Raw genomic sequence first — 23,707 nt, 5'->3', positions numbered from 1 at the left:
TGCTTCACAGCCCCAACCTTAGATTAAGCCCTTCCCATAGTTCCCAAGAGCAGTGTCAGGTGATGCCAAATGAACTCAATAACACTCATTTTTTTCAGTGGGAGTAGGTCTACACTGAGCTCTAAGCAGATTGGGTCAAGGTACAGTTTCTTCCCCACCCCATATTAACGAAAAGGAGGTAGCATGAGGCAATAGATAATATCGGCCAACATTGTGAAGGTAGAATGTGATAGAGGGATAGTAGGAAACATGGAGACTCTTTGGTTTCTGCATACTTATTCACTGCAAATCTTTTTAGACCTAGTCAATGTGAACATAGTGAAGGAAGAAGGCTGAGTAGGATCATTTCACTTCAGCAGCAGGCAGATGGCCTAAGATTCAAGAGAGGGGAAATGATTAAAGACCCACAGAACTTTGGGACCTTTAAGGCTACCTCCTTCATTTTATAGTTGAGGCCCAGAAACCTGAATTAATTCATTTAAGGTCACAGAACTAAGAAAGGACACAGCCATGACTTGAATCCAAGCAGCCCAACTCACAGACTAGGGTTCATTTTATTCCCTACCATTCCAACTGGAGGTAAAGGTTTTTTTATTATTCCATATCCCATAGTCAATTCAATTTCCACAGAAATCCCAGGAGCTTGTAAGGACAAAGCTTGTCATTCCCACTTATGCCAGAGGAAACTGAAGCCCAGGGAGGTTTTTGCATTAATAGCCACATGTATGGGTGGCATGACCAGGAGCATAACCTAATGCTCCTGACAAAGCAGCTCTGTGGCTAAAGGCAACACAGCTGAAATCAGACAAATATGGGTTTGAATCTGAGCTCCACAGATTTCTGTCCATGAGATCTTGGGAGAGTTGCCTGTGTTTGTTTGTTTGAGGCTCAGTTTTCTTAATTACAAACTAGGGAATGATAATACTACTGACCTCCCCAGGCTGTTGTGAGTGTTAAGTGAAGCAAAGTATGTAGAATTCCTGGCATAGTTGGAATCACAGAGTAAACGCTCCATAGCTCACTAAGATTTTCTTTTTCTTTGCACCCTCCTGAACTTAGTGTCCAGTAGGAGGAGGAGGGAGGGAAGTTGATAACAGAAGCTGAGAAACTGAACTTTGGAACACATAACTACCAGTGTTCCCTTATCACTTGGACCAACCCCCTTCCTCCCTCCCTCATTTCACCAAGGACATTGGACAAAAGAGTATCTGGAGTGGACTGGCATTTCCCATGCCATTTGTGTTCCTGGGCAGGCAGCCTGCAAAATCTTTAAATACATTTTTTTTCAATCAGCAAATCCCAATTGTCTGACCTTGGAGGCAAAGAGACAGACAGATAGACAACAGATGTAGAAGCATGATCCAGAAGGACTGAAGGCCCCACAGCTTGGGAGTGGGGGAGGAGGTGGAGGCAAAAACTAAGGAAAGGAAATGAATATGCACAAATATGGATGCTCACCACATGATCAAGTCCCTTTTTCCCCAGACAGACAGCCAAGCAGCTTTGTGGCCTGGTAGGACCAGGACTCCATTTCTCTCAATACCACTAAAATCAAGGTCAGTAACACCAGCTCAATGAGAATCCTAGCTAGCAGGAGATTGGCTCAGAAGTGAAAAAGAAATGATAAGCAATCACACTTTCTAGAGCCCTCCCCTTTTTGTGTCCCCATATATACCTGTGTGCTCCTTTTGACTTGGTTCTATCTAGAGACCACTACAAGGAAGTGTTATCCCTCAGTTATAAAATATGCCAGAGCCAGACTGGAGACTTGCATTCCTGTCTGGATACCTCCTTTGTCATGACTCAAGTCTCAGAGATTGCTCTTGCTTTTTATGCCCTTGGGAGCAGGGCTTTTCCCATTGTTTTTTTTTTTTTTTTTTTTTTTTTTGGTATGGGGATTGAACCCAGGGGCACTTAACCACTGAGCCATATCTCTTGTCCTTTTTTTTTTTTTTTTTACATTTTATTCTGAGACACGGTCTCACTGAGTTGCTTAGGGCCAGTTCCTGAAGCTGATTTTGAACTCGTGATCCTCCTGCCTCAGTCTCCTGAGCTACTGTGATTACAAGTGTGTGCTACCATGCTGGCCCTTTTCGTCTCTTTACTGGCAGCAAATCCCTAAAGTCTGCTCTCTCCAGAACTAGCCCTCTTGGGGCTGAGCCCAGCTGGGCAAAACTGATGGGCCTACAGCACTCAAGGCTGAAGCAGGTGAAAAGCAGACTTTCCAGGCACTTCCCTGCTAGGGATTCTTCAGCATAGTGTTTGGGCTGTGTTCAACTAAACAGTATCCCTGCCTTTGGGTTCATTTACTATATCTCTCCTCAAGGAAAGCAGTTCCCCCAACTCCCAGATGTCTTGGCTTTCAGGTTCCTAAGCTATATATCTAGCCTATCTCCCAGATGGCCCAGGGGAATCTCTGGGCAAGTGTAGTATTGGCTCTGTGAGTAGAAAAAGTAAAGCTTCTCCCAACTCCTGAGCAAATGGGGAGGCTTATCTCACTGATCTAGGACTAGCAGGTTGGCAGCCTTACTGACTGGGTATCCTGGGTCAAGTACTCAGCACAAAAATGGAGAGATTTGGAAAATGAAGAGCGAAGGGAGCTCACATTCCAATGAGACACATTCAAAATATGGAGGGCCCTTGAAGGTCTCTAACCAGCTAACCTTGTTTCACTTCCAGTGCCTTCTTGTAGGGGCATCTCCTCCAGGTAGACCAATTGGCATCCAATGACAGTGACCAATCCAAATGTCCAGGTTCTATGGCCTGAATGTGTCCCCCAACATTCATGTGTTGAAAATTTAATCCCCAAAGGAATATTGTTGGGAGATGGGCCGTTTGGGTATGTGTTTAGAAGTGTGAGGGCACCACCTTCATGAGTGAATTAATGCCTGTATAAAAGAGCTTGTGAATATGGTTTCACTCTCTGTTGCCCTTCCATTTTCTGCCATGTGAAGACATGCATTCATCTTTTATGGAGGATGCTGCAACAAGGTGCCATCTCAGAACCAGAAACTGAATCTGCTGCCCCTTAATCTTGAATTTACCAGCCTCTAAAACTGTGAGAAATAAATTTCTGATTTTTACAAATCATCCAGTCTGTGGTATTCTGTTACAGAAACACAAAATGGGCTATAAGAACAAGTGTTTGGCTCCTGGGCTCTTAGTATTCCCTGCTCACTATCATTTCCCATTATAAGAAGAAAAATGGTTAAGCAGAAAAAAAAAGGAAAATTACATTTGCTGAACAAAAATTGGTTACCATACATTGTCCTGAGCATGTTCTTATACTGCATCTCATCCCTTCATTCTATTTTCTTCCCCTAGGATTGGGGAAAGTGCCCCAAGTGCAAAGAACTGCATTGAATGGAATTTTGTTAGTCATATATCACCATCAGTTCATGAATAATGCAATTCCTTTTATATTCTATTTTGTATTTTTTTCTTTTCCTCTTCATCACACTTTTTAGTTCCAACTCCTTTCCTGATGGACACTCTGGTGTATGTGATTTACATAAATAGTATTATTCCATACACCTTTTATGCTTCTTTGTTTCATGTAATATGAGATTACAATAGACAGCTAATTCTATTAATACCTATGGATCTAATATGTTCATTTTAACTACTGCATAGTATTTTGTGATTCCCATATGTTGCATGTTTTTAATTCATTCTCCTGTAAATGAATAAGTAGGTTGTTTCCAATTCCTCCTTATTACAACATTGCAACAAAAACTTTCATGCAAGCCATTTTGTGTACCTATGAGAGTAGTTCTTGGGTGATTTATATTGAGAAATAAAATTGTTCTGTCAGAATACATATACAAATTCAAATTCTCTAAATACTTCCAAATTCCTCTCCAAAATGGCCATATCTATGTACATAATCCTTAGCAGTATGTGAGGATTCTTGTCTCCCTATTTTTTTACTCATGTTTATTAGCTTCTTCTTTTTAAATATTTTGCCAGTATGGTGTGTACAAAATAATATCTTGCTGGCTGGGTGTGGTGGCACATGCCTGGGATCCCATGGCTTGGGAGGCTGAGGCAAGAGGACCATGGTTCAAAGCCAGCCTCTGCAACTTAGTGAGACCCTAAGCAACTCAGCAAGACCCTGTCTCTAAATAAAAAATTTAAAAAGGGCTGGGGATGTGGCTCTATGGTTAAGCAAGCCTGGTACTCCCCCCCCCCAAAAAAAAAATCAGTATCTTGCTGCTATTTTGTTTTTTACCAATTAAAATGAGGTTCATCAGTTGTTCAGATGATCATTATCTGTTTATTTGGGCTTCCCCTTTTGTAAGCTGCCTTGCCCATTTGTTGTTTTTTCTATTGGATTTCCTGTCTCTTTTTTTTTGCCTCACATTTTCTGGATATTTATTTTTTTGCTCATATATATCACAAATATTTTCTTCCAATCTGTCATTTTTCTGTTCAATATGCCCATTTTGTCCTTGGTAGAGCAGAGATCTTTATTTCCAATGAAAATCAAATCCACCCACTTTTCCCTTTATGATTTGTGCTCTCCACACTTTAATAGAACCTTTCTACCCCAAATACTACAAAGATATCCTCCTGTATTTTCTGCTAATAATTGTATAATTTTGCCTTTTATGTTTAAGTCTTCAGAGTTCCAGATTCATTTTGTATCTGCTGTAACATAAGAATTTAATCTTTTTTTCTATTTAATAAGTCAGTTTTCCCACTATTACCATATTATGCCTGTTATACACAGCATGGTCCTTTCCTGTGGCTCTCAGTTCATGAACAATAAGTTAAGATACATTCACTGAGCTCCTACTGTGTTCAGAGCCCTGAAGAAGGATACTAGTGGAGTTTATGACTCAGAACTTGCCTTCAGGAAACATGCCCATCTAGCTGGGTAAACAAAGCGTGGACACAGAAAAGAATTTGAGAGTCTACATAAAGCTACAAATAAATTTTTTAAAAGTCCGTGGAAGCCGAGAATACAAGTTTGGGAAGTTAAAAGGGAGCAGGATACCTATTCTAGGCTAGGGTGGATGAAAAGTTTGGACTAGGGGTATAGGAACAACATTTGATAGCTTCACTCTGAGATGCTCATTCAATCAAGCTAGCTTTATGCAATTGCCACAGGATGAAAAAAGAGAGAAAAGACACTGAGACTCCAATATATGCCATATTCTGGCCCTGCTAGTGCACTAAGGGTTTCCTTCCCTTCCTATTGCTCCTCAGCCCCAGGGTACCAATTAAGAAGGAAGCAAAATCAGTTCTGACTGCAATCCAGGTAACCAGTCTACACAATCTCCCTGAATCAGCTGTCTCCCTTCTCAGAGGCATGGACTGAACTATTTATAAAATAATGATAATAAAAATAGTAATTACTATCATTATTATTAGTAACAATATTACTAATTATTATCATATCATTAATAATAATTATAACAATTATTATAATACAAAAACTTCACAACCTTTCTGGAGCCCAATTTCCTTGACAAATCTGCTTTACCTTGTCACCAGTGGAAAGGAAGGCTGCTGATTGAGAGAATTTGTGGACTGGAAGCCTGGACCCCAATCAAAAACAAACTCTGAGTGTGGGAGACACAGGACAAAAGTTTCAAGACTGAGCTGCCTCTCTTCAGCCTAAACTATTGTCTTTTAGTTTTCCTATGCCTTGCCTATTCTTTGGTTGGAAAGGAAAAACTATGAAGATTTTAGAGAGCTTCAGCACCCCACCTGCTGCAGTCCTTCCCAGCCTCAGGATGTTTCTCCATGCCACAAAGGTATAACATCTTGTGTTCCAAACTTGGCTCTCCCAGGTGTTTGCATTGCAAAGTACACACCAATTATCCTCAGCAGAGCAGCCTGCATTTAGTGTAGCCTGCATCAGGAGCTGATTTTGCTCCTAGTAATCTTCTGCTTTAGTGGTTTGAGACTCTGGAGGGGCAGGCAGGAGGGGAAGTGAGGGGAAGGGAATGTGGGGGAAGAAAAGCAAACAGAACTCACCAAAACCAACAAATAAAAATCTCAAACTCCCAGCTCCTTAATCCTCCCAGGGCCTACTCCTCACCATGGCAACCAGTAAGCCTCCAGGCCTCCTCAGTCCTCAACCCAGTTGTTAGTGGAAAGCGGAGGCTGACTGGTTTGTTTGGGATGATTTCAATACTGGATAAATTAAACTGGTCCTGGGGAGATGGGAAGCTAAAGGAGGGAAATGACAAAGAGAAGCAAGGGAAGACTTAGGTGATGACTGGCAAGTTTCTATTAGGCAGCATCTCTCAGGAATTCTCTTGGGAAAGTGGTATCTCTAACGCCAACTTGTATTAACCCTCAACAGTCTTGGTGACAACCAACTCTGCCCTTCTCTTCCCCAGTCCCCTCAGGCAAGACTCTGCAATGTAAGGGAAGCTGCAGCATGTGTGGATACTAGTCAGCTCTTTGCAGTACAAAGGGATTTGCTTCTTCCTTGACCAAAAGTAAGAAAAGACAGAAAGTAAAAGTCAGCAGGGTATCCACTTTCACCTTGCCAAGGAGGTACCAGGTCAATGGTGAAAGTATAACTCGCCAAAGAAACAGGAAGTACACTCACTCCTTAGGAAAGATCCCTGGCAACTCAGCATCTCCGAACTCCAACTCTGCCTCCCCAAGCTTCCCCAAAGCACTGATGCTACAGCCCTAATTTGCTTCTGTCTGACCACTACAGGTCAGAACAGGACACTGTTCTGACTACAGGACACTGACCCTACACTATAGAACATGACACTGTTCCCACTACAGGACACTGACCCTTATGGACAATCATCTTCCACTGTAGGCAGTCCTTCACGTCACATCACAGACTGTATAATTCCTACTGGCTATTACACCTTGGTAATGTTTTTCCTAAAAGCCTGAGGCTGGAGCTGGATGTGGGGCAGGAGCCAGATTTGCTTTCCTATAGAATGACCTTAGCATTCACTTAGAAATCAAACATGAGGTTAGTCCCCAGGTAGCTCACATTGGTCCTGCACCACAAAAGTATGGGTGAATTCTTAAAACCTTTCCTAAATTCATGCTTTGACAAGGAAAGGAAAGTCAATAATTTGGGGTGTGGGAGAGAACTCAGAGGACGTCCTGGGTATTTCGTTCATGTCAACAGCTAGTAAAAGGTTACTGCTCATTTGGTTTTCCTAGTGGTCTTGGTTTCTGCCTTTGAGAAGGAAAATAGGCATCCATTATTCCTTAAAAACAGTATGATCTCTGGTGCCTGATACAATGTGCACAATATTCCCTATTCCCTTAGTGAGTAGCCGAGTCCCAGAATCTGCTCACCCACTCACCAAACATTTATGGAGGGTTACTAGACTAAATTCCATGAGGGCAGGTGCTCACCACTGTGTCTCCAGTGCTTCTTGGCAGACATTATTCAGTGAAGATTGTTTTTGAAATGAAACCTACTATGTATATAATCTCAGAGTCTGTTGATCACTTAAAATAACAATAGCATGTAAAGCCATCTTTCATTGAACAACTACTATGTGCCAAGACCTGTGTTAAGTAGTTTACATGCACATAAAACTGAGTACAGGGCTGGGGATATGGCTCAAGCAGTAGCGCGCTCGCCTGGCATGCGTGCGGCCCGGGTTCGATCCTCAGCACCACATACAAACAAAGATGTTGTGTCCACCGAAAACTAAAAAATAAATATTAAAAAAATTCTCTCCTCTCTCTCTCTCTAAAAAAAAAACTGAGTACAACCCTGAATGGTAGAAACTATTATTGACTCCATTCTACAGATGAGAATAATGAGGTACAATGATGTTTATTAAATTTTCCAAACTCACGCGGTTAATAAATGGCAGATCTTGATGCCAAACTCAGATCATTGGACTCCAAACCTGGCCTCTCCTACACCTCTGGAGATAGGGAAATGCCTTGAGACTAAGGTCACTATTTGTCTCCCTGAAATGCCATTTAGCTTTGTACAGACATAGTTCCTTGACCACATTCTTTCTTACCAACTTTAGTAAATGGATTTGCTCAAAGGGGCCCAGGTAAGAGCTTGTGGGTTGCTGAGTACACCTTTCAAATTATAAATATATCTGACACAAGCACAGTTTCATATTTTATAAAACATTTATTTATATATCCTATCGTCTTAACAGCAATCATATGAGAGAGTTATGTTAGCTGGTACTCATTTTACAATTAAGGACATTGAGACTCAGGAAGGTTATGAAAATTGCCTAGGGTCACTCATTCAAGGAGTAGTAGAGCTGATGCTCAAATCCACTCTTTCCTGGTCAGAGAACAACAGAGCCTGAAAAGCTAGGTCCCCCTGGCACATAAAACATTGGAAACCTCGTTTTGTGCCATGTGTTAATTCCCACTAAGACATGGCTGCCTCTTCTTCAGACAAGGATAAGCTAGGGCCCCAGTTCTGTGTCCCAGTTGCGGGGAAGACCTGTATCCTCCATGCTCTGTCAGACTTAGGTACAAATCACCTTGTAGGAAAAACCTGTCTTCTTCTCAAAGGTGCTAAAAATGACTCCTGTGGCTGCCCCCCAACAGGAATATGTGCTCAGGTGCAGTGCGAGCTGGCAAGTTGCTTCTGTGTTTGTTTTTCCCCCCAGCATCTAAATAAGGACAAAGAATGCATGTCACTCCTTCCCTCCATCAGTACTTTTTTTGGGTACCAGGGATTAAACTCAGGAGCCCTTAAGCACTGAGCCACATCCTGAGTCCCATTTTATATTTTTATTTAGAGATAGGGTCTCTCTGAGTTGCTTAGGGCCTTGCTAAATTGCTGAGGCTGGATTTGAACTCATGATCCTCCTGCCTTAGCCTCCAGAGCTGCTGGGATTACAGATGTGTGGCACTGTGCCTGGCTACTCATCAGTACTCTTTCCTCTCTGAGTACTCTTAATCATTTGAAAGTTCAATGAATAAAGGGACAGGCTACCACCCCTAGATATGACAACACTACTCTTTGGAGTTAGGCCATGATTATAAAGAGATCAGTGATTCACTGGGGAAAAGTCACTAGATTACTAGGGATTTTGCACCAGCTGAAGTAGGATTAACTCCTAAGTGGCAAAGAGGATTTGACAAGGATCCCTTAGAATTCTGCCAGCGATTCTTGTGTGGCCTTTCTCCTGCTCCCGACCATCCCCCATTACTCCCATAATAAGATGCAGTGGTTCTCTGACTCTCCCACTGTCAGGGGACTCTTCTCTGAAAGAATAACATTCCCTGGGTTTCCTTCCCTGAATTATTCATCTTTGCTGCCTGGGCATGACAAAACTTCTCATTAAGAGCCCTGGGTGGGAGGGACCTACTGGGCCCAGCCCCCAGAGCTAAACCAGAGAGAAAGTCAAGGGCAGAAGACAGGCAGTGGCAGGATGGGAGCTGCCCCCAAAGGGGCTGTGAGGCAGAGACCCTGACACACAGAGCCGCGGGAGGATGAATGGAACCTCTGGAGGCTTGTGGCCATGAGATGAGCCCAGTGCTAGTCGGGGCTGTCATCCTTCTCCAAAGCTTGTTTCCAACCCAGAAGGCCTGCTCCCACCAAGCCTTCCCAGTCTTAAGAGCCTTCTGAGACTCAGCAGTCAGAGAAAATGCAATCATGGGACTCAAGAGACCTGGGCCTGACTATTGGGACTCTGGCTGGAAGCAGGGACAAGTGATCTCTATTGTAGCTAGAGAGATGTAAGCCATGTGGTGGGAAGGACAAGGTGCGGGGAGAGGAGACATAATTGCTAGCTCTAGCTCAGGCATTCATGGGCTGTGTGAACCCAGGGGCATTGCTGGTCTTCCCTTCCTCTGAGTCCTCAGCTGTATAGGTGGACAGTACTAGTGCAGCAGGGATTCAGAGTATGGGATCTGGGGACAGACTGTAGGGTTCACATCTCAGCTCTGGGATACAATAGTGCTACCTTGAAAAATTGCTACAAATGTATGTAAAGCAACCAACACTCAGCCCTAATAAACACTCAATAATCATTGGCTTCTTACATTTCATGAGTCTCTCATTCTGTAGAACTTGATGCACTTTCAGGTCTGTCTTTCCAGAGGGAAGATCATATTTTTGCAGGTTTGTAGGCTGTCTAAGTTACTCCTTCAGAATACAGATAGATCAATACCTATCACATGGGAGTTTATGCAAATGTAAACATGACACACTCATTTCCTAGACACCCTTGAAAACACACTGACATAGAGAATAATGATCCCACCACTCATCCAGACTCTGCATGCAATAGGGGTACACAAACATCGAGGACCCCCTCAGAGAGGCAGGGAAGCTGAAAAGCCAGGGCAAGAGGGATAGCAAGAACCAGGCGCTCTCCTTCTTGCACAAAGTCTGGCTGCCTTGGCTTCACTACAGTACATTTTGGGAGTGACTTAAGATTCTGCTTAGGATAGGAACCTAATGGAGAGAGGGTTTAGTCCCTTGCTTTGTCACCTTTGAAGACATTAATAGTTGTTATAGATTGAATGTTTGTGAAATTCATATGATGAAATGCTAACTAACCCATAATATGATTACAGATGGGGCCTTTGGGAGGTGTTTAGGTTCAAATGAGGTCATGAGAGTACGCCCTACACAGTGGGATTATCAGCATAAGAACATGAAGAGACCAGAATGCTTATACTCATATCCCCCCCCCTCTCTCCCTCCCCCCCTCCCTATGTGAGTACACAGTGAACTGGTAACCATATTCTAGCTAGGAAGTGGAACCTCACCAGAACCGAAAAACACAGGCACCCTAATCTCAGACTTCTAGATTCCAGAACTGTAGAAAACTGGTTTCTGTTGTTTTTAGGTACCCAGCCTGTGATATTTTTATGGTGGCCCCGCTGACTAAGTCAATGTCATTGCTACAAACTGCACTCCCAGGCCAGACCACATGGAAGTACTGTTACCAGCATTGTCAACCAGAATGGGATGGGTACCAGTGTCTCCCCATCCATTCTTTTATTCATGTGTTCATCCAACAAGATTTATTTGGCAAGTATCCTGTGCTTGGCCCTCTGCTACATGCTGTAAAATGCACAGCAATGAGATGAATAGACCTAGGCCTCAATCTCTTGGAGTCTAAATACTAGTAGAGAGAGGAATCCATGAAGAACCATTCATGTGGATATGAGATTACAAATTTCAATAAACACAACAGAATCAAGAAACGGGATGTGAGAGCCTATAAGATAAAAAGTAAATATAAAGTAAAAGGCCAGGAAAGAATTAAGAGGAGGTGATATTTAAGCCTCCACCCAGAGAAAGAAAGAAGACACCAGCTAGCTCTGTCCCTGCCCCTGAGAAATTGCATTGCTGAACCCTTTGTCTTGGTAGAGTCAGTGTCTCTGAGGTCTGGATACCTGCTGGCTTTCACTTGTGTAACAAACATTCTGGGCTTTTTCAACCCCTCCCCATCAGACCACAAGCTTCCACCACTAGGAAGACTGTAAAGGTAATGACTGGGCTGAACCTCCTCCAGAGATTATGAATAATCAGGTTAGGGTTAAGTCTAAGAATTTCCATTTTAACCAGGCCCCCAGGAAAGTGATTCTAAAGTTGCTGGAATTTGGAGAATCTTTTGGATATAGGATGAAGAAGGCAAGTTAGTGGCAAAATCCAAGCTAATAAGTCATGGCCCATGTTTAGAGGCCTGTGAAAAAATTTCTAAGTGTTTTTTCTTAGGCTGACCAACCATGCTGGTTTGCTTTGTACCCACCCAACTTTAGCATCAAAAGTTCTTTATTGGGCTAGGGTTGTGGCTTAGTGGTAGAGTAGAGCACTTGCCTAGCATGTGTAAGGCACTGAGTTGGATCCTCAGTATCACATAAAAATAAATAAATAAATAAATAAATAAAGGTATTGTGTCCATCTACAACTAAAAAAAATATATTAAAAAAGTTCTGTGTCCCAGGAAATCCTTCAGTCCTGGGCAAACCAGGATATTGATCACCCAAATTTCCTAGAGAAATGCCCACCTGGATTCACCTTAAAAGGGTGGAGTCATTAAAGGTCTCTCCAATCTCTCTATGGCCAAGGTGCTAAATTTGCCTTCTTATCCATCTGGCAAGAGGTGAGCAGAATGTCTTCCTCTAGCTCCCTGGCATGCACTCTGTCTTTCTTTTCTTTCTAGACAGGTGTCATGAAAATAGAACTGTGACAACTAGCCGGTAGGTCCCACAGCAAAACCAAAGTACTAAAGATAAGAACACCAATGCTTCACCAAAGGCTACGCCCTGGTATTAAAAACTAAAGCAGAAAGAAACCATCAACTGACAGATTCACAGGGTAATAGAAAATAAGACATATAGCATCACTATGGCAACCAGCCTCCAAAGGCCGCCAGCACCTGCTCCTTTCTACATGAGATTTCCCCAAACAAGGATATTTTTTACTTCCTTGTTTCTCTTTCAATAAAGATGTTAATTTTATTTCCCCTCATTTGTGCTTAATGTTCCAGGAGCAATTTAGCTTCCTCTCAACTCTCATAGCCCCTCCCTGTCTCTCCCAAACCTTTTCTTCTCCTGAATCCCCATCTTTTCCTTTCCCCACTATGTCTCCTCTGTTTTCTCTCTGTTCCTGCAATTTCCTGCCCCTCTCCCCCAAAGCAATATTTCTAACTACCCCTTTTCCCAGAGCTAAATCTTCATCCAGGATGTTTCATCAGCTGTAGTTCTAATGGCCTAGAAAGCATTGGTCTTTGCTCTGGGTATGTTCCAATGTCCCCATCCTCTGTTCTGGTATTCCCCCTATTCTAAAGCTGGGAGACACAGTACAGTAAAACCATGTCAGCCCACAGAGCAAATAAAGGGAAAGAAGGGCTCCAAGGTAAAAATAATAATAATAATAATAATAATTTTTGTTAAGTGCTGACTATGTGCCTGATGCTACTCTAGAACTTTATATCTGTTATCACACTTAATCTTCATGATGACCCTAATGACATAGATATTGTTTATTTTCTCACTTAACAAATGGGGAAATGGAGACCAGTTATGATGCTTTTAAAAGGTCACATAGCTAATAAGTGGCAGAGCAAGAATTTAAACCCAGGCAGTGTAATATCAAAGCCTGCTCTTTATTACTACTTTCAAAAGAAGTTTCAGGAAGAAGACCTTCCCTTTCTCATTAAGTGAGAAGAATGGGGTCTAGGTAAAGCCTTTAACTGGCATTCTCTAAAATGTGTCTGGTTAATAAAGAGGCCCTGAACAAAACACACACACACACACACACACACACACACACACACACGTGCTTGCTCTGGTTCACAGGGACAATAAAGCAGATAGGTGAGTAAGGGAATGCAGGTGTCCCTCATTGTGAATCTCTTCTCTTTTTCAGACATTCGTCTAACACATATTTAGCCAATATTTTCCACAAGGCTCTGTTCAGCCTATCCAGAGGCCTCTGTATTGTTTGGGGGAGACCATTAGGTACCAAAAGCCCTGTCTGTGAGGCCTGGATCTCTAGTTGCCATTTTTGACTTGTTTCTAGGGATAATGATACTTACTAGTTGACCAAAAGCATGGCTATGAAAGTACCGAACATGGTGCTTGACAGAAAAGGGTCAACTTTGTAGAGACAGAATCATTTCTACATGTGAAATTTCCACCCAAGACAAAGGGTCAGGCTGAACTTTTCCAGAAATGGGATGGATCTGGGGTACAGGGTGCCTCTCTCAGGTTGGGCTCTCTCAAAGCAGAGGAACTCAAGGCTGCCTACAGAATCTACCTTCTTTTTAAAAAAATATTTTTAGTTGTAGATGGACACAATACCTTCATTTTATGTATTTATTTTTATGTGGTGCTAAGGATTGAACCCAATTCCTCACACATGCTAGGAAAGCACTCTACCACTGAGCTACAACCAATCCCAGCATCTGCCTTCTTACCTCCTGGAAAGGGGCAGCTTTCTCTTTCCACTTCTTGTGATCAGAGACCCAGCCCTCCGGAAAGTACAACACTCGGTTCCAAAACCAATCTTCCATCCTGATGAGGACTCTGGATAAAGGAAGATGATGCCAAGACAACACAATTATTATCATCATATTGTGACAAGACATGCCTAAGATTGCAAGGGAAGGTGGTCCCACAGGACAAAGTTTAAAGAAGTGGTTTGGGTAGAGGGGAGAATGCCAGGAAATTCTCAGGAAATCTAGCCATTTTTGTTTCTCTTTCTTGCTTTCTCCTCTCTTATCCTCTTCTCTTCTTTCTTTCTTTGGCTCTGTTTTTTGGAGAATAGTTACTGAGTAAACAGTGGAAGAAGGAGATTACATGTGCATAAATTGCTGACTTATGGCTTAATATAAAGGGACTCCTTTGGCCTTAGTGCTGAATCTTTACTGCAAAGTGGCGATTCAGGAGGACAAGATTGCCTGTGCCTGTGCTCTTCCAAGAAGATCTCATGGCTACAAGGTGCAGAACAGGGTATAGGTGTGCACACACATGTCTTGTGGGGAGAGGGAATAGGAGAAATGCCACAGAACACAGAGCAGAAGACCAGTTTGGGTTTTTGGTGTCAGACAACAGTGTGGCAGCAAATAGTGGGCTTCTGAGCCAACATTTCTAAGATCTAATCCTAGTTCTGTACCAAATCATTAGATCACCTTGAGCCTTTCATTTTACCTTTCTGGTCTCTTCTGTGGCTTTTATAATGAGAGGTTTTTATTTGATCCCTATGATCTAGCCATTTCTATGTTGATGATTTTGTATGAGATTTTTGAGGGGTATGGGTAATGCTAGCTCTTCTTCCTTTGTCCTATGCAAGCTTTTCCTCTCAAATTTCAGTCTTTCTCCCCATTTCTCACCCACAAGGCACTTCTAAATCACCTGAGAGGACAGTTAAGGCTCCTACCATCTCTGTTCATGGTAGAGGTAGGCCAAACTACAGAGCAGGATTAAAGAGAATTGGTGGCAGGGGGCAGGAGGCTATGGAACAAAGAAGAATCAAAGCCTTTAGAAAAAAATGTGTGTTCATTTCATCCACGATTCATCTGGTGGCTGAAAGGACCTCCTTATTGGGATGGAGACAACTTCACTACTAACCACAGCAAAGTCTGATTTGGAAGGAGGTTTTTTTGTTTGTTTTTTTTTTTTTTTGGTACTAGAAATTAAACCCAGGGGTGCTTTACCACTGAGATACATCCCCAGCCTTTTTTATTTTTGAGACAGGGTCTCACTGAGTTGCTTAGGGCCTTGCTGAATCACTGAGACTGGCCTCGAACTCATGATCCTCCTGTCTCAGCCTCTAGAGTCATTAGGATTATAGGCATGTGCCAACACGACTGTCTTGGAAGGTGGTATTGATGGAACTAGCCACTGTTCCATAACCTTTTTTGTTCCATAATATTTTAAGGAAATTTTAAGGATCTAGTTTGTTTTCACTTGACTAGAACAGTCAGTTGGAACCTACCTGGCTTTGTCCCCTAATTTGATGGCCAACTTGTTTGACCTTTGGGGAAAAGACCTATATCATGACCAACCTCTGTGGAACACAGGTTGGAGAATGTATTTGTCCAGGGTGAGCTTTGATACATTTTGGGGTGGGAGTAATAGGGATTGAACTCAGGGTCACTTAACCACTGAGCCACATCCCCAGTCCTTTTTATTGTTTGAGACAGGGTCTTGCTAAGTTGCTTAGGGCCTTGCTAAATTGCTAAAGCTGGCTTTGAACTCACAATTCTCCTGCCTCAGCTTCCCAAGCCACTAGGATTACAGGCATGGACCACCGTGCCTGGCTGGCCTTTGACTCTCAAAAAAGTAGGATTCCTGTCCTTTCATCACTTTCTACTCTCTTCCTGAGATCAGGGAAGCTACATAGCAGAATCAAGTGCTATGATGAATAAATGAATAAATCATTCTTCTCCTCCTATCATCCCACTTGTTTAAATGAAGAGACCAATCTTCACCCTTGATGAGCATCAGGAGATTTCAGTTCATCTCTAGAAGATGATACTCTAAACATGCTGGTTAGTAGAGGTCCAAGTAGGTACAGGACAATGGAGAGGCCAAAAACTGAGTATGGAATTGGACATTAGACAGACACCTAAGTATTTCTTGGCCACTAAATACAAAAAAGAGTGTTGTTAATGTCATTTTAATCATTACTGCTTGTCTACCTCCATTTTCACCAACTTGTAATCATGATACAGTTATATTTGAGAAAGTGGAGGTAGGATGAAAGTGAAAGTACAAGATGAGAGGGAGAAAAGACAGATGTATGGTATTGAGAGTCTTCATTTTCACATCTGTAAAATGGTCTAAGAAGGGCCCATAATAGCAGATAAAATTAAACTTAGAAGGTAAAGATTCTGAAAGATATCAAATAATTGTTCTGTATCCCACCAAGTTGGAACAAAGAGTCTTCCATACCTCTGACATTACCCTTGGATGCCAGAAGCTTCTCTCTCATAATAACTATATCTTGTTTCTAGTATGTACAGGGATGAGATAATCCCCTCAGGGCAAAGGGATTGGAAGAGCAGTTTGTTGCTGCTTTATCGTGAGTGGGATCCCAGCAAACTTTCTGCCAAATCATCAAAGAGAAGGTGGAAGAGAAGGAGGAGAGGAGAAGGAGGGAAACAGAAGAAAACCACTTCAAATTCTTTCCCTCTAGTAGCTGAGCATGAGTTAAGCTACCCTACTCTCATTTCCAGTTTCTTCCTGGGTTCTTCTGTACAGTGCTAAAATGGTTATCCCTACTCAGTGAACCTTCTAAACCATATCCTTCTCCTTTATCATTTCATAGGCCTGGTTCTATACACAGAGAAGACATGGTTCCCCAAGTGCTTTTGCTTAAGATGATGCAACTGAGCAAATTTCCTGTCTATGCATTATTGCTTGCCTGAAAATGTCAAGACCTCAGCATCCTATTTGTCTTTCCTGAAACTGGACCATAATTGAGGCTAGTTGTACTAGGTTTGCAGTTGTGAAACAGCACCTGCCTTTGACTCAGCAGTGGGCACACCACTGTGGAAAGTAAGGGGATTATAGAACACATGGGAGGTAATGCATGGTAGAAAGGCAATGTGAAGGTTACAGAAAGAAACTGACAATGGGCAGAAAAGAAAAGTCAGAGTTCTCAAAGGAACACTCGGCATTTGACAATGATGTTGCTGACAGTGCAGGAGTGGATGGCAGCAAAAAATGATGTGTGTGACCTGCTGGGATTTGAAGTAGCCTGTTGTCTGACTAGTATCTCTGGTAACTTTTTAGGAGTGCCTGTCATTGATTATAACTTGCCACTTCAGGTCATATGCAGCATAATTTTACAAAATAAATAATGTTCCCCCTGTACAAAAAGAAGTAGTTTAATTTGGCACCGTACCTAGTATTTCCAATTATTCTGGGTAAGTGACTGGCAAGAAGTACAAGTAGAGGCCACAGCCACAAATTAAAAGGACTGTTCTTCACACCCAAACTTCTTTGGCCATAGTCACACTCTTGAAAAATAATTGCTAACAGCAGGGACATGACCCTCATGTTATGACAAAGAGTTCTATGTGTGTGTTTGCATGCACACTTGTATAGATACCCAAATGATGAACCCTATAGGAGGGCATAATGCATTGTTCATAATGTTAAATTTACAATTCTTGGCATATAAAATTTGCAGACTTAATGATATTTATATTACTGACATAATTAATGCAATTTTGGTTTTCTGTGTAATTCTATATAATCATCCAACAAACTTTTCCTTACTTCAGTGTTCGGGATCTTATTGCAGAAAACATTAAATTTATCCATGGTAAAAGCAAAAAAGAAAATACAGGAGGATGGACAGACAGGAAAACAGATTAAAAGAAAGGTAGAAAGAAAGGAGGAAGGAGAGAATCCTAAATAATTGGAGACCACTTAGAGAAGCCCCACAGTTAAGAGTGCTGTTAATGTCACATAATTCTTCTAGTGAGGAAGGTGCTTATTAGCAGTTGCAGACAAATATGTATGCACCACGAAAGACAATTATGAGTTATAGATATGTGTATTCTGTAGGGTTGGATTATTACAGGATAAGCTTCTTGGGAGGGTGTCTGACAGGTGATGACTTGTGTGATGTGACTAGCAGATACATTCTGAGATGGATGGATATGACACTCATTACTGCCTGCTGGAAATTAGTCTGTTTTCTAGGCCATGTACTAAATGATCTACTCAAATGCTAAGAGAAGCACTCAGGCCTGGCAGCTGATGACCCATACAGAAGCCTTCTTTAGGAAGGATTTACATTACAAACCCACTAAAATATAAACTACATGAGGGTATGAATTAATCCTGTGTTCATTATTGTATCTCGGTCACCTAGAACATATGGCAGATGATTTGCTTTCAATACATATTTGTTGAATGTATGCACAAATTAATGGAAGTTAAACCCATTCCACACAGTAAATATTTATTCACTCTCCAAGTTCTGTTGTTTTTGTTATGTAAAGACACATATCTTACACAGCATGGATTAGAACAATCCCCCAAATGAGTGAAATAAGATATTCATGTGCATGATCACAAGTATAAACCAATTTACCTTTGAGGAGAGGTGTGACATGGTCCTATCATCCCCTAACAAGAAGGTTGCAGAGTTATGAGAGCCAAGAGACAAGGAGAGTCAATGCAAGTGCTATGGAAACCTTAATGAATCTCTTCTGCATGGGTAGTGAATTGCTCTCAAGTGACTAATTGGATGAGTGATGATTCTGAGGGTCCATCAACAGAGAAATGATGCATACTGGGATGTTTGTCAATATGTCTTCCCTAGCAGGAGCTCTACCACTCTGTTGTGTCCTGGACACTGAACAGAGAAGTCAGCAACAAAGGCAGGGCCATTTGATTACTTGGTGCCATGCTGGTGCTGATACCTGATGTGTCTTTGAAGATGGGAAGGAACTTGGTTAACCTCTCCAGCAGACTCCTCCAAATTCAGACACCCCAGGTTTTGTCTACAAAACCCATACTTACAGGGGCTGGGGATATAGCTCAGTCAGTACAAGGCCCTGGGTTCAATCCCCAGCACCACACACACACATACCAAAAAAAAAAAAAAAAAAAAACCTTAAATATTTCATTAAGCTGGGCACAGTGGTGCAACCTGTAATCCCAGCAGCTCAGGAGACTGAGGCAGGAGGATCATGAGTTCAAAGCCAACCTCAGCAACTTAGCAAGGCCCTAAGTAACTCAGTGAGACCCTGTCTCTAAATAAAATATTTTAATAAGGCTGGAGATGTGGCTCAGTGGTTAAGTGACCCTGGGTTCAATCCCTGGTATCAAAAAAATATATTTTTTTTCATTAAAAGGAGGTTAAATCTTTGAAGTGTCAGACTTGTACCATTCTCCAAAAGTCAAGAGAAAATTGAACATGTCTAACATACCTTCAATTTGGTTCAACCTTGCTCCATTTGAGTCTAGGACTGAAACCCCCACAGCCACTACTGCCCACAAATACACTTGGCCTGTCTCCTGAAGTCTGGAGGGCTAAGTTATTTCCGGCCTCTGCCACCAATGCTTGTAAGCATTGGTAGAAAAGCTCCCACTTAGGAGTACACTGTCACATCCTTGGAAGTTGAAAATGACCCTGAAAAGAAAAATTCACACACAGCAAAAAATGCAGACTTGTTCCTTAGAGATCCAACTGAAATGCCCCAGTCATCGTCAGCAGATTTTTAAAAAAGCATCTGTCTTTTATTTCAAACCCCCTCCAACTTCCTACCCCAATGCTTCTAAAAGGTGGCTAACACTCTGGGAGGGTCCTTGGATTTGGAATACAGTCTGACTTCTGAGGTACCCCACAGGCCACTTTCTACTTCAATGAGATAAGAAATGGGGGGTGGGGCACACCATGTGAGTAACTGTAGTTGGATTCAGGAAGCTATACTAAATGATTATCCAACTTTGCCCCTCAAAATGCAGCCCTAGAAGTCACTGAATTTATAAACAATACCCATCCCAATATGGACATGCTGCCCCTCAGATGGAGGGTTCAGGAAGACTGCATGTCAGCAGGGTGCAAATGCAATTTTTCCTGCATAGGACTAAAATGTGATGGAATCTTTCCTGCAATGAAAGATTTATGAAAATGTGCTCAATCCATTTTTAGCAGCTCAGTAGTTTCTTTCATGACAAAATAATGTATTTCATCCTGAAAACATGTTGACTATTGTAGCTTCCACACAACCTCAGCATTGCAACAAACCCACTTCTCATACCAGCAAAGCAACCACACACCATGGTTTGTAACAAGAAGGAAAAGGTTATAGGGTAAGGATAGACACAACTTTGTACCCTTTACACACCAGAAGATGCTGAGTTCAACTTCAGAGAGTGTAACTTCCTTTTGGTACAGGGAATTCTTGGAACTGGCTTATTCAACTCCTAGCAGAAGTTTACCCAGTTCTTTGTCTCATTTCCTCCCATCTTTACCAAGAATTTGTTTCTAGAACCTTAAGAAAACTATACATCTTCATCATGTGCTCATTGCTGTAGCCTCACACAAGAAGGGATATGTCCTCCCAGGAAACTGACCCTGCCATGCTGTCAGCTCTCCGGGATCCCATGGGACATATGGGAGGTGACACTATAGACAATGGATACATCCCCAGAAACCTATGCCTTCCATTAGGCAAGAACTCCAGAGTGTGAGGCCACAGGCCCAAGGGGTAAGAGAATAAAAACTGCTTCTTTGTTTCTCCTTATTACCATTAGCTCATACTTGCCCCCTCTCTGTGTGTCAAACTTATCATTCTTCTTTGACACAGAGAGATGGAGAGGCAGTGAGTTTGAGAAAGTATCCCTGGGTGCCCAGGATGCATCTTTTAATAAATGATCCCTAATTGCCTATAGTATACTGGGGATTTGGCAGGTAATGTGTCTTTGCTGTCAGGAAACTCTCTATATAATAGGAGGGAGAGAGACGAGTAAGGGAAAGTGTGGTAGAGTATGACCATGCTGAGAAGGATGAGAGTCCTGAGGGAACATAAGGGAGGATCTCCTGACTCAGATCTGAGGGTACTGGGGGAAGTTCAAGAAATCATCTTTGACAAAGTGACAACAAAATTCAGTTCAGAAGGGAAAGAGTGTAAGGAAGAGTACTTTGTAGGGAATAGCAAATGAAAATACCCAGAACTGGCCAGGCATGGTGGTGCATACCTGTACTCCCAGCCACTCAGAATGCTGAGGCAGGAGGACCACAAGTTCAAGTCCAGCCTAGGCAATTTAATGAGACCCTGTCTCAAAATAAAACAGAAAAAAAGGCTGGGGATATAGCTTAATGGTATAGTACTTGTCTAGCATTTGCAAGGCCCTGGGTTTGATTCCCCTGTTCTGGGAGAAAAAAGAAAACACTCAGAACCAGAAAGACAAAATGGACAACTCTGGACACATCAATGCAAGAAGAGGAGTAACCAGATCACACAGTCTTGGACTGCAGCCTGAGAGCAATGAGGAACTGTTAAGGCAGGGGAAGTGAAATGATTGATCAGGGTTGTCAGAGGTAGGAAGTTACACAAAAGAGACAAGCCCCCCCTCTTTCATTCCCCATCCTGGAGCGCTGCTCTGAGAGGTTCTGTAAGGCTCAGTTCAGGGCCATGGAGTGGAATTGTTATGCTTGGGAGAAACAAGGAGGAAGGGTGAGCAGACAATAGGGTGGCTAAAGATGTTTCTAGGATAATTAACATTTTGCTTTGCGGCCATATTGGCACTATTTGAGGCTTATAATGTTTTCAGTTTCAACCCAAAAGCTCAGCTCACTCATCAATATTTCAGCATATATTCTTGAAAATTATCTTCTTCCCTTTCACTTGTGGTTTCAAAATTCCTCTTCTTTAATAAGAAGACAGGCAAAGAGAGATGCTGCACAAGTTCCATGCGTGCATATTTTGTTATTAATCCTTCTATATAGCCAATGGGCCACCTGAGAACAGCTTCCAATCCTCACAAACTCCTCTCTGACCAGGTTGGGGAGGCTGCAATCAGCCTTAGGACTGACCCGTATAAAGTGGCATGGACCGTTTCCCTAATACATACTCAAATTCAGCAGACCTGCAGGATGCAGTGGTACATGTCTATAATCCCAGTGGCTTGGGAGGCTGAGGCAGGAGGATTAAGAGTTCAAAGCTGGCCTCAGCAATTTAGCAAGGCCCTAAGCAACTCAATGAGACCCCCTGTCTCAAAATAAAATACAAAAGGGGCTAGGGATATGGCTTAGTGGTTAAGTGCCCCTGGGTTCAATCCCCAGTATCCCCCCCCCCCCCCCCGCAAAACAAAACAAAAAAAAAAACCAGGAGACCTGGTGGCTGAGTTTCCACTGAAAAGTCTTGGATTCCCACTGATGTAATTTAGGAAGAAAGAATCTGAGACTGAAGGTACAAGGGAGCTAGAGAGAAAAGAGAAAGAGAGCAAATTGTGAGAGAGAAAGAAGAGAAAGACACAGAAGGTGAGACACAGAGAAGAAGCTTGGAGGGAGACTGGAATGGAGAGAGGACAGATGAAAGAAAACTTCAGTGAGAGAGGGAGAAAGAGAGAAAAAGAGAGAAAAGGAGGGAGGAAGAGGCACTGGGAGGGGGAAGTCCCAGAGCTGTTTAGATGATGCACAGGAAAGTTTGGGCAAGGGTCAGACAGGAGAAAATGGAGCTGCTGAAGCACCTGGATGCCAATAAGCAAATGTGCAGAAGGCAAGGGAGGAGGCAAGCCCACCCTCTCGCCTCTTCTCCATCCAGTGCTGGAGGCAGTTAGGTCTCTGTGCCCTGCCCCCACTGGGATTCCTCTGAAACTTGCAAAACCTGCAGTGTCCCATCCTTGCTCTGTCCTGCCCCCACTTAGGACAGTTGTCCCTTCCCTTGAGCAGCATTAGGGAAGTATTGTCAAGGAGGAAGGATTCTGAGAGCCATAGAGGACCCCAAGCCTCCCAGTGATGGCCTAATGGAGGAAGGCAGGGAAAAGAACACAAATCTATAAGGATAAAGGGGGATTGGGCAGGCAGGCAGGCAGGAAGGCAGGCAGGCAGGCAGGCAGACTCTCAGGCAGGCAGACTACATAGAAGGGCTCTGAAGTTCCTCTATCATCCATTCACTGTGCCTCCATCCAGAGGGTGAAAAAAAAAACATTGCCCTGCCCTTTAGCCTCCTCCTTCCCTCCTTTCTGACCTAAAGCTATTACCTTGAGGATACCCAATGGCTGTTGCCTAACCCTTCTGAGGTCTTTTTTACAAAAATCATTGGAACTTTACTGCTGAGCCCCAGTTTAGCTCCAGGCTAAAAGGAAAGTGGTTGAGTTGGGGGCAGCAGGGCCACTTATGTGCCCTCCTCCAGCTGGAGAGTTGGAGGCTGGACAGAACACCTCTGGCTCTTCTCAAGCAGTAGCGGCAGCCCAAGCTCCTCCCCAGCACAGAGACACACTCTGAACCCCACTCCAGCTGCTGGTGACTGTGCCTTTAAATTGCTGCTTTCAGAGGGTGCATCTAGGGGGAGGTGGGAGGGAGGGAAACATCTTTCTACCGGTCTCCCTCCTCCCTCCCCTCCAAGACTCTCCAGGGTTTAGAGGGTGATTGCTGCCCAAAGAGAATCTTTTTTGGCTCCCTGGCTGGCAGGCTGAGGCCCTCCGCAGCCCAAGGCGAGCCCAAGCAGCCGGTAGGGTTATCTGTATCAGGATCATTTCCAGGGGAATAGTTCTGGCCCCTGACTGATAAAGACAGGGCAGAGAAGAGGCAGAAGAGGAAAGAGAGCACAACTCCTAGCCCAGCCCC

General features: G+C 42.9%; 1 protein-coding gene across 4 annotated transcripts in view; it reads right to left on the bottom strand.

Moving 5' to 3' along the window:
* Plp1 (proteolipid protein 1) overlaps window positions 1-23,707 on the bottom strand; it is an 80,650-nt gene that overhangs the window by 40,039 nt on the left and 16,904 nt on the right. For 3 of the 4 annotated variants that reach the window (XM_071606670.1, XM_071606669.1, XM_027934695.3), the window contains exon 2: window positions 13,866-13,974. The exons of the other annotated variant lie outside the window; for it this stretch is intronic. The gene's annotated coding sequence lies outside the window, so the exon portion shown is untranslated. The remainder of the gene's footprint in view (window positions 1-13,865; window positions 13,975-23,707) is intronic. 4 annotated transcript variants of the gene reach the window in all.

This window comes from Marmota flaviventris, chromosome X (genome assembly GCF_047511675.1).
Source record: "Marmota flaviventris isolate mMarFla1 chromosome X, mMarFla1.hap1, whole genome shotgun sequence".
Taxonomy (NCBI): domain Eukaryota; kingdom Metazoa; phylum Chordata; class Mammalia; order Rodentia; family Sciuridae; genus Marmota; species Marmota flaviventris.
This window is presented reverse-complemented; position numbering and strand designations above follow the sequence as displayed.